The following is a 13335-nucleotide window of genomic DNA, read 5'->3' on the forward strand; positions in this document are numbered from 1 at the left end:
TTTAGTATCCATGTTTCATGGTACTAATACAGCATGATTTACTCTAAGATATTTTAGCATCTGTATGAGCCATTTCTTCAGGTGAGATATCGTAATGGATTTTTTGTTACTTTAATTGTCCACTTCATGTTATCGTTCCTGAGATTCCCCCCACACACACCATTTCAGTTCAGATTCATGTTCAGGGCAGTCGTTTATGAGAAACATGGATAATGAAAAGAGCTCTGTAGTTTATTTCTGCACATTTTTCCTCTTCCATCTATAGAAATACTTACTATGCCAGCAAAAAGCATCATAGGTTACCAACAAAGTAAACTGTGTAGCAGTGTTATCTTCTGGCTTGTGCTACTGTAGATCAGAAGGTTATTTCAAAATTATCCCTTGCTGACTTTTGTTCCAGAAATGTTTTTCACCTACTGTGCGGTGACATTGCACCTGTAGCCGAAGTGTTTAATGTAGGACACGAGCTGAACTGGCAAAACTAGGATTTTGAGTACCAAACCTTTGGTCGTATAAAAGTATTTAGTAAAAGTGCTAATGTTCAGGAGGATCCTGTTACGTTCCATTTGTAGGAAGGCCCTGGGTTTTTTCATTGATTAGCCTAGCAAAAATCTGCTTACCTGTGTATCTGGGACAAGTAGTTTTGTTGATGAGTAAGTAATGACTTATTCGCCTTTGGGCATGCCAAAATTAACAGCTTGCTGTGATGATGATGATAATGACAATGATGGTAATTCTAATAATATTCTTGAAAATGGTTTGGGAAAACCATGAAAACTGCTCACTTATCCTTAATGTGATGATAGTAACAGAACAGATGATTATATAAGATACTTAATGATATGTGAGAATTGTGTTAAGCTCTCAGGCTATGCATCGCATTGTGAACCTGTATCTCACTGTTCCTTTCTCATCAGAGGAAAAACATGGTGCCAGAGTCTGCCCCTTTGTATACTTGTTTTCAGATGCTTTGTTATATGGTAGAAAATGCAAGTCAGTAAGCATGCACAAGTGGAGGTCACCAGAGAGACGGTTTATTTTTAAACTGGCCAACAGACATCTGAACACACCTTGTGAATTGTATTTAAGTGGTGGGCTTTTAAAAAACAATACGTCTTTTGCTGATGACTGTTACTGGATGAAGGGTATAGATTTTCACCGCAGTTTACTCAAAACAGAGAAAAGACCAATGTTTTGATAATTTGCAACACACTGACAGTAAAGTCTAGAGTGTAGGCTGCTTGCACTATAATAATTCTTACATTGCTAAAAATTCTATTGGAAGGGCTTGAGAGAATTTAAGACCAGATTTCCAGAATATCAGTATGTTTATATGGATATAAAAAGACAGCTTTGCAGGGGGAAGCATTGTAATAAATTAAATAGAGGCATCTATAAAATGTAGTTATAAAGATATATATATATTTTTTGTAGGCTTAGGAACTGTGTCAATGCATAAAATCATAAAAACGGTAACTGTATATTTAGAAGAAAAAGAGAGAAAGATAATGTCACATGAAATAGTATTTGGAAGAAAATTCATGGGGTTTTGGTTGATGGAAATTGAGAAGACAATAAACATTTTTTGTGATCTTTTTTTGGTCATGAATAAGAAGTGCTAGTATGGAGAAAGTTAGGGTCTCTGACCTGAGAAAACAAAGCTGTAGAACTAAAGCTTCAGCCCACTGCAGAGATTTTATTAATGTTTATAAATCATGCTGGAGTTCTCCAATAAAAGGACTTATGACTTTTTTTTTTTTAATTTATTGGTAGCCAGATACTAGTAAACACCTTACATATTTTCATGCCATATTTACCAAAAATACTAAAATAATTGCCCTTATATTGCAAATATTTTCCAGCTGATATTGCTTATATTGCAAATATTTTCCAGTATTACATTACCAAAAGTCCACATTTAAAATATTTTTTTTCCTTTTGATATGGCTAATTTGAAAAATCTAGACCTATAATGAATTATACCATGACAACTTATTTATCCTATATTCATATTTTCTTTTTATATGTATCTTTTCATACATAGTGTTGGAATATTTTTTGCTATACACATTACATGCTGATAGATCTCTATATAAATTATTTTCTTCAATTATTATATCTTTGTTAAGAATATAGAACAATATATTTAGCTGTTATAAATCCAAACCATTCTTGTTAGGTACAATAATTTACAGTAGTTGAGGAGCTAGCATTTTATTTTATTTTTGAGCATATTGGATTTACTTCCCTCTAGTGGCCCCCTCTTTTTGACAGTTCATGTGGAGTTAACAGATAGTTCTTTAAACATGCAACATGCAAAATTGTTAGTTTGGTCTTCATTTTTTTTTTTTCCCTCTCTTTTTGGAGAAGATACTGCTGCTGGTATTTTGCTAACCAAATCAATGTAGTGAATAGTACCATGGGCATCCACAGAAACAGAGGAGTTGTATTCTACCCCAGTTAGTGAGCAGAGTCTTAAGAGTATCAGAAGGAGAATAGTTGCTTACAGGAGAAGTGAATTAATTCAAAAGTGATTAAGGCTCATCTCTAGGAGTAATACTACAACTAATATTAAAATCTTAGCCACCTCTACGTGTGATCGCCATGATCAGCAAGGTTAAATACGACACTGAGGTCTAACGATGGCAGGAAGCAAACTAAAGGGAAGTAACGCTTATTTTGAAGAGGTTTTGCAAACCACTTTGCAATTTGATGACTCAAGCATTACTAGATCTGATCGAATACCAAAAAAACCTTACTGACATTAATGTAAGCTATATAAAATCAATTTGTTAGCATTCATGACTTGTTTGGTTATTCATTTTGTACAACTATTCATAAATTCAATAGCCTTTTTTTTCTGGATTTCATAAAGAAACAAAGTTTATGCAGTCACATTGTCTGTCAGGAAACCCTGAAGAACTGTGAACCCAACTCAAGTTTGATAAGAAGATATCCCAGATACTGCATGCTCTCAAAAGAAGCATGAAAAATGGCCCTGAGGTCACTTAAGCTCACCAAGCTGCCGGTTGGGTCTGCAAGTTGAAAAGCAAGCTGTGTTGGGCTTGTATACTGGACTTGAGAGGCCAGCTGACAGACAGCTTAGCTTGTATATCGGCTAATCAGTTAGGAGAGTACACGTATAGTTGCTGTATGACCACAGTATGTGCTGCCTTGTCCAGCAAGTGTAGCAAAGATGGGGTAGGGATTTGCTGGAAAACATAGGTGTTGTGATGGAATGATGAGGGAAGGTCAGGTATAAGCCACTCTTGTACTGTTTGTTGTTGTTGTTGTTGTTTTCCCTAAATGTTTTAAGATATCAAAATAATCCATATTTTAAATTCAGATAAATGGACAGATAAACAGAATGAGATTCTGCTCAGTAAAGCACTTAAGGAAAGTCCTTGTTCAAGGAAGAACATTAGCTTGAATTAAGTGCTTTCCCAAATCACTGCCAAAGTAATTTGTGAACTGAAGGGTAAAACATTTTCAAAAAAAAAAAAACTCATCAGAAATGTTTAGTAATAATGTTGCTCTGCAAAGTGCTAGGATGCCTCTTCTTTGTGGGGATGATAAAGTTGTGTACTGCAGTGAGTATTCTGAGTATGAAGTAATTGTACTCAATCGACTTTAAATCGTTGTGTAAAAAGGTAGCTGAATTGTAATTTATGTTTGTCTCATGACTAATGGGAGGAAGAGATACCTCACTACATAACTTTCTTGGAGTCTGCATTGCCTAAAGAAAACTCAGAAATAGTTGAGGTTTTCATGCATAATTTATGTAGTAAGTAATGAAAAGTAAAGCAGAACTTAAAACAATAGTTCCTATTTCCAAATAATAACGAACATTAACTCGGTGAGCATTCATATGTTCTGTTACCTGAGTACAGAGAGCTTTTTTAACATTACATGGTGGAAGAGTGGAATTGTGAGACAGGTTCTGAGTGTGTGATTATATATGTACAGATAGATTGTGGCCTGCTCCGTTCCAGTCCCCCATTTTCAACTGTGTGACCAAGGCATCTCTGACTGAGTAGTTTCCTCCATGTCTGATCTGCGTCCTCACCTCATTGTGTTCCTCTCCTGGGTTTCTGCACCTGCAGTCCCCAGCTCACTTTTTCTGTCAGCCCCACAAGCAGTGACCTCCCCTAAAAACCACAGGCTAGCCATGGGACATTTCATGGGCATCATTCCTTTCATGGATTTCTTCCGCCTTGGCAGAAAGTTAATGCTATAAAGAAGTGCTCCTTCTGCCATTGCAATCCAGAAATCTCATTTCAGTCCTGCAGTTTGTAAGTGATTCTGGTCTCCCCAACATCGAAGACCTGCTACAGGTAGACAGACTGGCATGAGAGACTTTGCTCTGTCCTGGTCCACACCCTATCACCGTGCTGAAGGCTGGCCTAGTTTTGCAGTGTCTGCAGACAGTCTGTGCCTAGCTGAGGTATTGGGGCAGACTCTGAAACTGCAAATCTGGCAGGGTTCCTTTGTCTAGTACATTTTATCTTACATCCATTGGGAGATATATTGTAGGTGATGTTTCCTAACCTGGTGGTAAAATCTTGCCGTTTTCTGAAAAGGGATTGCCTTTCATCTAATGAATGGTTCCAGAGAAGTTATGGCCAATTCATTGCTCGTGGTATAGGTAGTTCTTCAGATGTGTTTGTACCCTGGTGCGGATGATCTGTAGCAACAGCAGCCTCTTTTCACTCCCTTAGAGCTGTGGGAACTGAGGAGTGCACGGAAGGATTTCAGTGCTTTTTCCAGTAAACATGCCCACATCGTCACACATTATTAGCATATATCGTGATGTTAACAATGCAGACAGCACAAGTTGGTAAGAGCCTCATCCAACTGTAAGCAAAGCATCTCAGTAGCATTTACTTCTACCAGGGCAGTTTTCAGGATCAATCACTCTGGGTGATCACAACATAGTTCAGGACATTTGTTGGTGTGGAAGGGGAGGGCCCCATTCACTAATTCTAAATTGCATGGTAGCATCTTACTTTCACCCTAATCAAAAATCAACCTTCCTTTTTTTCCCCTAAGCCTCAAACCTCTATAGGTGCGATTGTCCTTTGTAACTTTAAAGTCAAGAACATTTATCTTCGTATACTGGCATGACAAAACCCTTTAAAGCATCTTCCAAACTACTTATGTTAATGGTTTCTAAATCTAAAGGAACAGCTATTTGTAATAACAGATTGTCAAAATGGAATAGCAGGTCACATAAAAGCCTGTTATGAAACAGTCACAAAACAGCCTCCAGCAGACATTACCAAAGCTCAAGCCACATGATTTGATTAAATAAGAAATATCATGAAATTTTCATAGATTACAATAAATGAGAAATTTATGGCATTTGTGGACCTGATACCTACAGCTGTATCAATACTTTCACCAAACCATGTACTGTTACGAGAACAGTGCAGAACACTACTGCCAGTGCTATTCACGTGAAAATTTTGAAGAAAAATATTAACACAGTGGTTACTGGCTAAAGATAGTTTGGAAAGGGCCATACTGAGTATAGCATGAAGACAGAGAGATTACGAATAAAACAAAAGTTTGAGATGTGCAGTCCCTATTTTAAGACACTCTTTTCCAATTACATGTTTAATTTTAAAAAGATTTTCACCGTTATGCAATGAATATTCATGCTAGTCTGTGAAACTATATGTATATATATTCATATTTATCTCAGTGTGTGTATACATTAACCATTTAAAGTTGGAAAGGAAACCATAAGGAAAAAATGCTAAGTATTCATTCTCAGACTTTTTCAACTCAGATGCTGTTGAACATTCTCCAGGTCTACCCAAAGATTCTGGAGCCCCTGTTATAAGAAACACATGGACCTGTTAGGGCAAGTCCAGAGGAGGGCCACGAGGATGCTCAGAGGGCTGGAGCACCTGTCCTATGGGGACAGGCTGAGAAAGTTGGGGTTGTTCAACCTGGAGAAGAGAAGACTCCAGCAGCGGCCTTCCAGTACTTAACGGGGGCCTACAAGAAAACTGGAGAGGGACTCTGTCGGGGAATGTAGTGATAGGACACAGGATGACAGTTTAAATATAAAAGAGGGTAGATTTAGATCAGGTATTAGGAAGAAATTTTTCACTCAGGGTGGTGAGGTACTGGAACAGGCTGCCCAGAGAAGCTGGAGGTGTTCAAGGCCAGGCTGGATGGGGCTTTGGGCAACCTTGTCTGGTGGGAGGTGTCCCTGCCCATGGCAGGGAGGGTGGAACTGGATAATATTTAAGATCTTTTCCAACCCATACCATTCTATGATTCTGTGAATGAAATGCAAAGTTATGAGCAAAGGTCTTTGGGCAGCATGGTTGTTACCCACAGATTTTCATCTGCTGGCCTCTGTACAGTTAGATGACTTTTTGCTGATGATTCTTTGATTGCTGAAGTGTCTCTGATTACTACACAATAATCACAGGTGAAAAATGACTTCTAAAGAATCTTGATTTGTATCTGAAGATTTTTTAAAATATTTATAAATTTTCTTTACCTAATATGGCCTATTTCTGCTGGCAGATGTTGATGTTCAGCCACTTCTTTAATGCAGCAAAAGTAAACCTGATTCCATTTACTTTCGTTTCTCTTTCACCAGTGTTATCCATTAAGCTAGTCAGGCTTCACATAGCTTTAAGATATTTTTCTTTAAGTTGTGCAGAATGAGGAGACAAAGTGCATGTCTGGCTTGGAGGAATAGGGGAAAGAGGTTAATCAATACACGAAGTATTTTTCCCATAATCTACTTATCAGTGCAGTTGTTGAGCTTTTGTAATAGTGTCTTTCATTGCATAGCACAGTATTATTCATAACCATTGGTAATTTGTCTATGACATGCATTTTTTCAGCAAGTTTCTGTTTTCAGTTGCCGTCGTTAAAATACCACATACAATTTCTGCAACAACTGTGTATTTAATCCCAATAGTTTCTCTCAATTTGTGAAAGGAACCTTTGTGAGAATACTGTAAAATAATGGTTACACGTAAATTGGTAGGCATGTAGCACTGGATAAGAAATATGCCTTTATTTTGTTTGGTCCTTTTATTGTTAGCAGCTGCTAAGGACACTTAGCACATTCCATGGTCAAGAATGTTTATTCATCAACTTTGGAGATTTTAAACGGAATTTTCAACTAAGCTTATTGGTGCTATCTGCACTCCACTCACTTAAGAGCCCTCTTAGGATAATCAAGCACTTTTCAGTTAGCTGGAAGCTCTTGCAATGAATGATAGAGTTAGAAGAATGATTATTGAGTATTCTAGTCAGGGTAGGGTGCAAGAGATTTCAGATATAAACTGGTGCCTTAAGTAATTAGAAACCTCTGCAACAGATGTTAATTGACCGACTTACAAAATTCTTCAGAGTTTTATTAGGAACCTTCTGTTTTCAAAGTTTACCTGAACATTTCTGAAAGTTATTTCATTAAAAAAACCTCTGACGTTCCCAGTATATGACAAGTGAAATGAAGACTTCTGTTGCTTTCTTGGCAAGAGAAGTGATTTTAGTCAAGGGTAGTAAAGGAAGACATTCATCATTGGCTAGTCTATCTGAAACAAATTGTGTTTGTAGATGTCATGACTTTGACACAAACCTTTAGGGAGCATGAAGGACATGGTAAATTACAAACCAATTCTGCTGATGTTTGCTATGGGGTCTTTAAAGCAATTATGTTGGTAGCAGGTTGCTCCAATTCATTTGCTTCTTAAAATGTAGTTTCTTCATTACACTCAACAACCCTTCTCCTTCCACTTCTGTGACTCTTCCGTATGCATTTGCCTTAGGCTCACAGTTTGGAAATAGTTTTCGTTTATATACGATAATGGCATTAAATTGTGCACATTGGAATAAGGTTGAGAGCAGACTCAAAATTATGTAGTTTCTAAAGCTTCAGAAGTCTATTTATTTTACAGTTCTGTTAGCTGCCAGATAATGTTTCTAATAACATACTTTTACCTTTTCCTGCTCAAATCAATGAGAGACATCTGTTTGCTATCTTTGTATTCAGATAAATACGTTACATACTTAAATGTTTTATCACCGTTGTAAAATTTATAGTGGATCTCCACTGAAAAAATCACATAAAAAATAAAGTTTGCTCCTCTGAAAAGATTATAGTAGCAAGGATATGCGCATTTGGTATTTAGTTTAGGAATTTATATTGCCTTTCACTACTGTGTCGTAAGTCAGACTTCATGTTCCAGTCAGAATCCTAGTCTGAAAGAGATGGGGAGGGAAGGTGAAAACCAGTGTCAAGATGGGTCAGTGGATTGATAGACAGGAATCAAAAGAAAGGGAAAAAAAAAAAAAAAAAAAAAAAAAAAAAAACACTCTTAATCTCTTAAATCTTACTTCCATCCAGCATGCAATCTCTGGTTCCCATTGAGAAGCAGGTTTTGCATATGAAATATACATATTTTTCTGTATCCTCTCTTTAACATTTCCCTAAAAAACTTCTTATAAGCAGAAATATTGCCAGATATTCAAAATGTGGCTACAGATTCTAGAGCAGATTTTTCCAATAATACAGTTTCATACTTCATTGTTCCTCTGGAGTGAGCGCAACTAATTCTGTGATGGACTAGCTATTCAGAACATTTTTTCTCTGTTGTTTTCACTTACTAAAGTGACCTGGAAATCAGCAAAAAGTGTATCAGATAAAAGTGCTTGAGCTCGTTGTCTGCATGTAGAGTCATTATGATAGCCAAAGGGAGAAGGAAGGTGATATGCATGACCATTCCCAAGGAATACATGAATGAAAGGAAGAAGTATGTGAATGAAATAATTTAGAATATAAAAAATAAACCAAACTAAATAAATTAAATAAACTATATTTAAGAAGGAATGTTTTCAGCGATCTAGACTGATTTGTTCATGGTTTCTTTCGTGAAATAACAGTGTCATTTTGTACACTGAACTACTCAGTATTTGAAAACTGAAATTCTAAACCAAATACAAGAAATTAGTTAACTGCAAACTTAGGTCTAATGTCCCAGAGCTGTTTCACTAGAAGTCAGGTACAGATGTCCCATTGACTGAAATGGAAGGGACATCTGGCTCAGCTAATGTTTCCACGACATTACAACACATTGCTTGTTTTCTACTCTAGTCTTGCTTAGTTCTTTTGCCTTCATTTCATCCACAGCACTCACATAAGTAGGCACAATTTTCTGCTGAAGTTAATGACAAAACCCTAAAAATTTCACTGGTATTAATTAAATCCCATTCTCCATTGAATTAAAGTATATTTGCAAGAATTATTTTTGTGCTCATTCTGTCTGAATATAAAGTAATATTTTTTAAGCCTGTCTTCTCCATATCATTTTAAATAACACATGCAGTGGATTTAAGTCATGTGCTTGATCTATATTTGTATTGAAGGGTTTAGAAAATAACGTGCATTATCTAAGTGATTCATAAATTTTAACTCGTTATGCACTGCAAACAGCTGACATATGATCTTGTAAGTTACTAACAAGTTGTTCAGCCAGTTTCCAGCACTGTATTTTACAGTTTAAAAATAAATGATCATTTGATTGTATTCACTCAAGTCCCAATTTGTATGATTCCAGCAACTGGCTCACACACACATATATATAATATTAAACTCTAGGCTTCGTTTTTCAAAATTAGATAGTTTTCCTGAAATTATTTAGCACTTCTTTTTTTTCTATAATTGAGAATCAATGAGGACTCAAAAAAAATTTACAGGGTAGGGTAATAGAGTAATGGGATTCAAGCAATTCTGTATGTAGTTCAAGGATGATGGGCTACAGTCTATCAACAATAGAAAAGATATGAGATTGCCGCTTTCCTGTCAAACTAGAAATGTCATTTACTCATTAGACTTGAGGTGACTTGCTGATATGTCAATGCCAATTGTTCATAAATATGATTTATTCTAATGAAGGGAAAATATTTTAACTGATAGTTAGCGTCCCTCTTTGCTAATTTACACAAAGTATTGATTTCAGTTTATAAGTAATGCAAATCTGACTAGAATCTTTGGAGAGAAGAAATAGAGAAAATCACATTTTTCTAATGTGAGAAATACTGTTTGTCTTGAATAGCCTTGCTTGTATTTGGAAGTGAATTTTGCGTAGTCAAGGAAGCAAGTTGACAGCATGGAAGATTAAAGTCTGTACCTTTTCAGAGAACATGTGTGACTCTGGAGCTGTATTAACGCAGTACACTGGTATATTTTATTCTGATGCCAGCTGATTAAAAGAGGAGCATAGCTTTATCTACATATGTCTCCCTGACCTGTTCCTGTATTAATCATGTTCAGTGGTGCCAGTTTCAGTGGGAACTGTTTGTATATAAAACAAACTATAATCTCAGATGAACAAAGTTTTGGGGGGGAGATTTTTAAAGCTAATTTTCAGTGTGAATAGTCTCTCATGTTACAGCTCATAGGAGCTGATTTAAAAGGAATTAAGTTGTATCCTGAAACCCCCACCCCTTGGCAGATACAGCTTCTGTGTCCCACTTAGCCATCTGCACCAAGTACACTATTAAGGTATTAACATGCTATTGTAATGTCTTTACACCATATTCCAAAGTATGTATCTGTGCAATTCTGTGAAAGTTCAGGGACATATAGCAGGGCATCGTTATCTATTTTCCGAGTTATCTATCACATTTGCTTCATTATCTTCACCTCTAAAACTCTAGCTTTTCTGCTACAACCATTAATCTGTGGCATAGCTGGTTCATAAAGATGGCCTGACATTTTTAGGTAAGCACCCACGGTGTTAACTGCAATACTGGGTGGTGAACAATTCCATAAGCCAAATTTCTGCATGGAAAATAAATTCAGATCTTGCTTTTCCATGTTCATATATACAGTTGCATTCTGGATAAACTCCCTAGCTAACCTTTACATTCTTATAATAAATCTTAAGCTATTTTAAACAGCAGTGGGAATAAAATATTCTTAATTTTTCTATTTTCCATTTTAATGTGATGGCTATAATGTCAGACATTGAAAATATGGTTTTCTCATGCAGTTTTAGGGAGAATAAGACTGTAACATCTTAAAAAATAATTTGAGTGGGTGGAAGTCAGTATTCTTCAGTCTCAGTTGATGGAGGATTAAAAATAATTAAAATCTCAATCTGGAATTTATTCTATAATTGAATATAATGTAAAGGGTAAAAATACATGATATTTGCTATGTGTAGGTTTATTTCTATATAAATAGACATTATGCAAAACTGTCAGTATACGTATAAATAGCATGCAAATAATGATTTGACACTGATCTATTAGTCTAACTAGTACAAAATACATGATGATATGTTAAGACCTTTCTGTTTGATAAGAACAATTTACTTTGCTGAACTATTCTAATTTTTTTATATATATATTTTCATCTTTACCAAATTGATACAGGAGTTACATTTCCATGGAGCACTAAAATTACATTTCCATTAAAACTGTCCAAAACTTCCAAAAACGTGTTTAGACGCAATGCAATCCATTCCCTACTGTCTACATTACTCTATATTTAAACTGTCTTTCCATATTTCTGTTTAAGTCTTTGCTTTGACAGGTAACATTTTAAGTACCTGATGTGCGTATAGTCTATTTCCTGAGTAGAGTATTGTGAATCAAGTAGTGACATGACCAACACTGAAAAGCTGTTATGGCAGATAGCAAAATAAAGTCCATACCCACGAGAAGTGGGATTCCTGCTACACAGCTCCTGATACACACTGTGGGTATTCCACCAAGTGGGATAGTACTCAGGGAGTAAGGACACGGTGTGCATGTTTTTTGCGGGACTGGCAGGAGAGTGGCTGCTTTTTGCAGGAACTCAAGTCTCATAAAGCACCTCAGTGAAAGCAAAGCACTGAGAGATGCAGTTCACTGAGCACTTTTGAAAATGCTGCCCCATCACTGAGATGCTTAATGGAAACCGGCTTGTTTTATAAACCAAGCCATTAGTACCGTCTCAATCGATAAAATGCACTGCAAGTGTTATATTTATTTCAGAAGGATAGGGGTCACATATTATCTCCTACACCGATAGAAGTGGGGAGTAACTGTGAAAGTAAATGGTTTAAACACAGTGTGCCATTTAAGTACTTCTGATCTCTGATATAAGGTGGAACACCTGAAACTGCAAGCTTAGTACACTTAGCCTTACTACTAGGTGGACAGTGTTAAGACCAACAAGCTTTTTCTGTTTTCTAAAGAATTAAAAAAATCTGCTTGTAGATTTTTTTATTATTATTTTTTGTACTACTTCTGCTTTGCTATTTTTTTTTTCTTGGATATTTCTGCTTCTCCATTGAGTTTGTTTAAATAACCTTTGCAATAATCAAAGATGTTGCAAGTGTATTGGCTGTACTCTTTGGACTTCAAAGCGTGAAGAGATCCCATTATTCTGAGTTAAAGCAATGTGAAATAGTCCTTGTAGCAACTGCAATATTTGCAACACAAAATAATAGTATCACAGATTTATTGGCAGTAATACAAATACTCCAGATTTTAATCAAGGAGGTTGTATTACTTATGGTGACTTTCACGGCCATTTTTATGCAACATCATGTATTCATTTCTTTGAGAAATAATTTTTAAGTAGCTAGAAGACAGCAAATATTAAATATATATACCTAAGTTACTACTGATATCTTCATTTAAAAAAATTAAGGTTCCAAGGTCACTGAAAAGTTTCTCAAGTAACTTTTATTAAGAATCATGTTTTATGTTTTACTGTGCTGTCTTTAATTAAGTAAATCTACACTTTTTTGATCATACCTCCATAACAGGTCAGCGTTACTCCACATCACCGTCATCTGTCCTTGTCCCTTTTTTCCCCTGTTTACCACAGCTTTCCAAAGCTTAACCTCAATGTGCCTTATTCTCTGTTGTAGGTTTTCTGCTGCATTCATAGTCTCTAGTGTATGGTTGTTTTTATGCGCATTGCAAGCATTACACCAGTGATCCTTGAAGGCAAGTAGGTAGAATTGCTCACATTTTAAAAGGTAGGGATAAGACTTGGCACATAAAACCATGTATGGCATAACCATCCATGAGGCTAGTATGGCTCTGCTGAGGTGCAAATGTCCTGTTTTTCAGATTTAGGAGAACTCAGAGCTTCCTGTAGCCTTCACTGGCAGTTGAATGTACTCAGCATTTGTACAAGCCAAGTATACAAAAATCATGGAAAAAAATGCTTGGAACTAGCTTGGTAATAATGAATACTTAAACATTACATTGTTTTTTTTTTTTTTTTGAAAATTTATCATTTTTATGAGGAAATTATTTTATTTTATTTTTTGGTCACTCCTGTAATGAGTGCGGCTTTGC

General features: G+C 36.0%; 1 protein-coding gene across 4 annotated transcripts in view; it reads left to right on the plus strand.

Annotated features, from left to right (window-relative positions):
* Positions 1 to 13335, plus strand: part of EPHA6 (EPH receptor A6) — a 511169-nt gene that overhangs the window by 264028 nt on the left and 233806 nt on the right. The gene's annotated exons all lie outside the window — the stretch shown is intronic.

This window comes from Oxyura jamaicensis, chromosome 1, assembly GCF_011077185.1.
Source record: "Oxyura jamaicensis isolate SHBP4307 breed ruddy duck chromosome 1, BPBGC_Ojam_1.0, whole genome shotgun sequence".
NCBI classification, from domain to species: Eukaryota; Metazoa; Chordata; class Aves; order Anseriformes; family Anatidae; genus Oxyura; species Oxyura jamaicensis.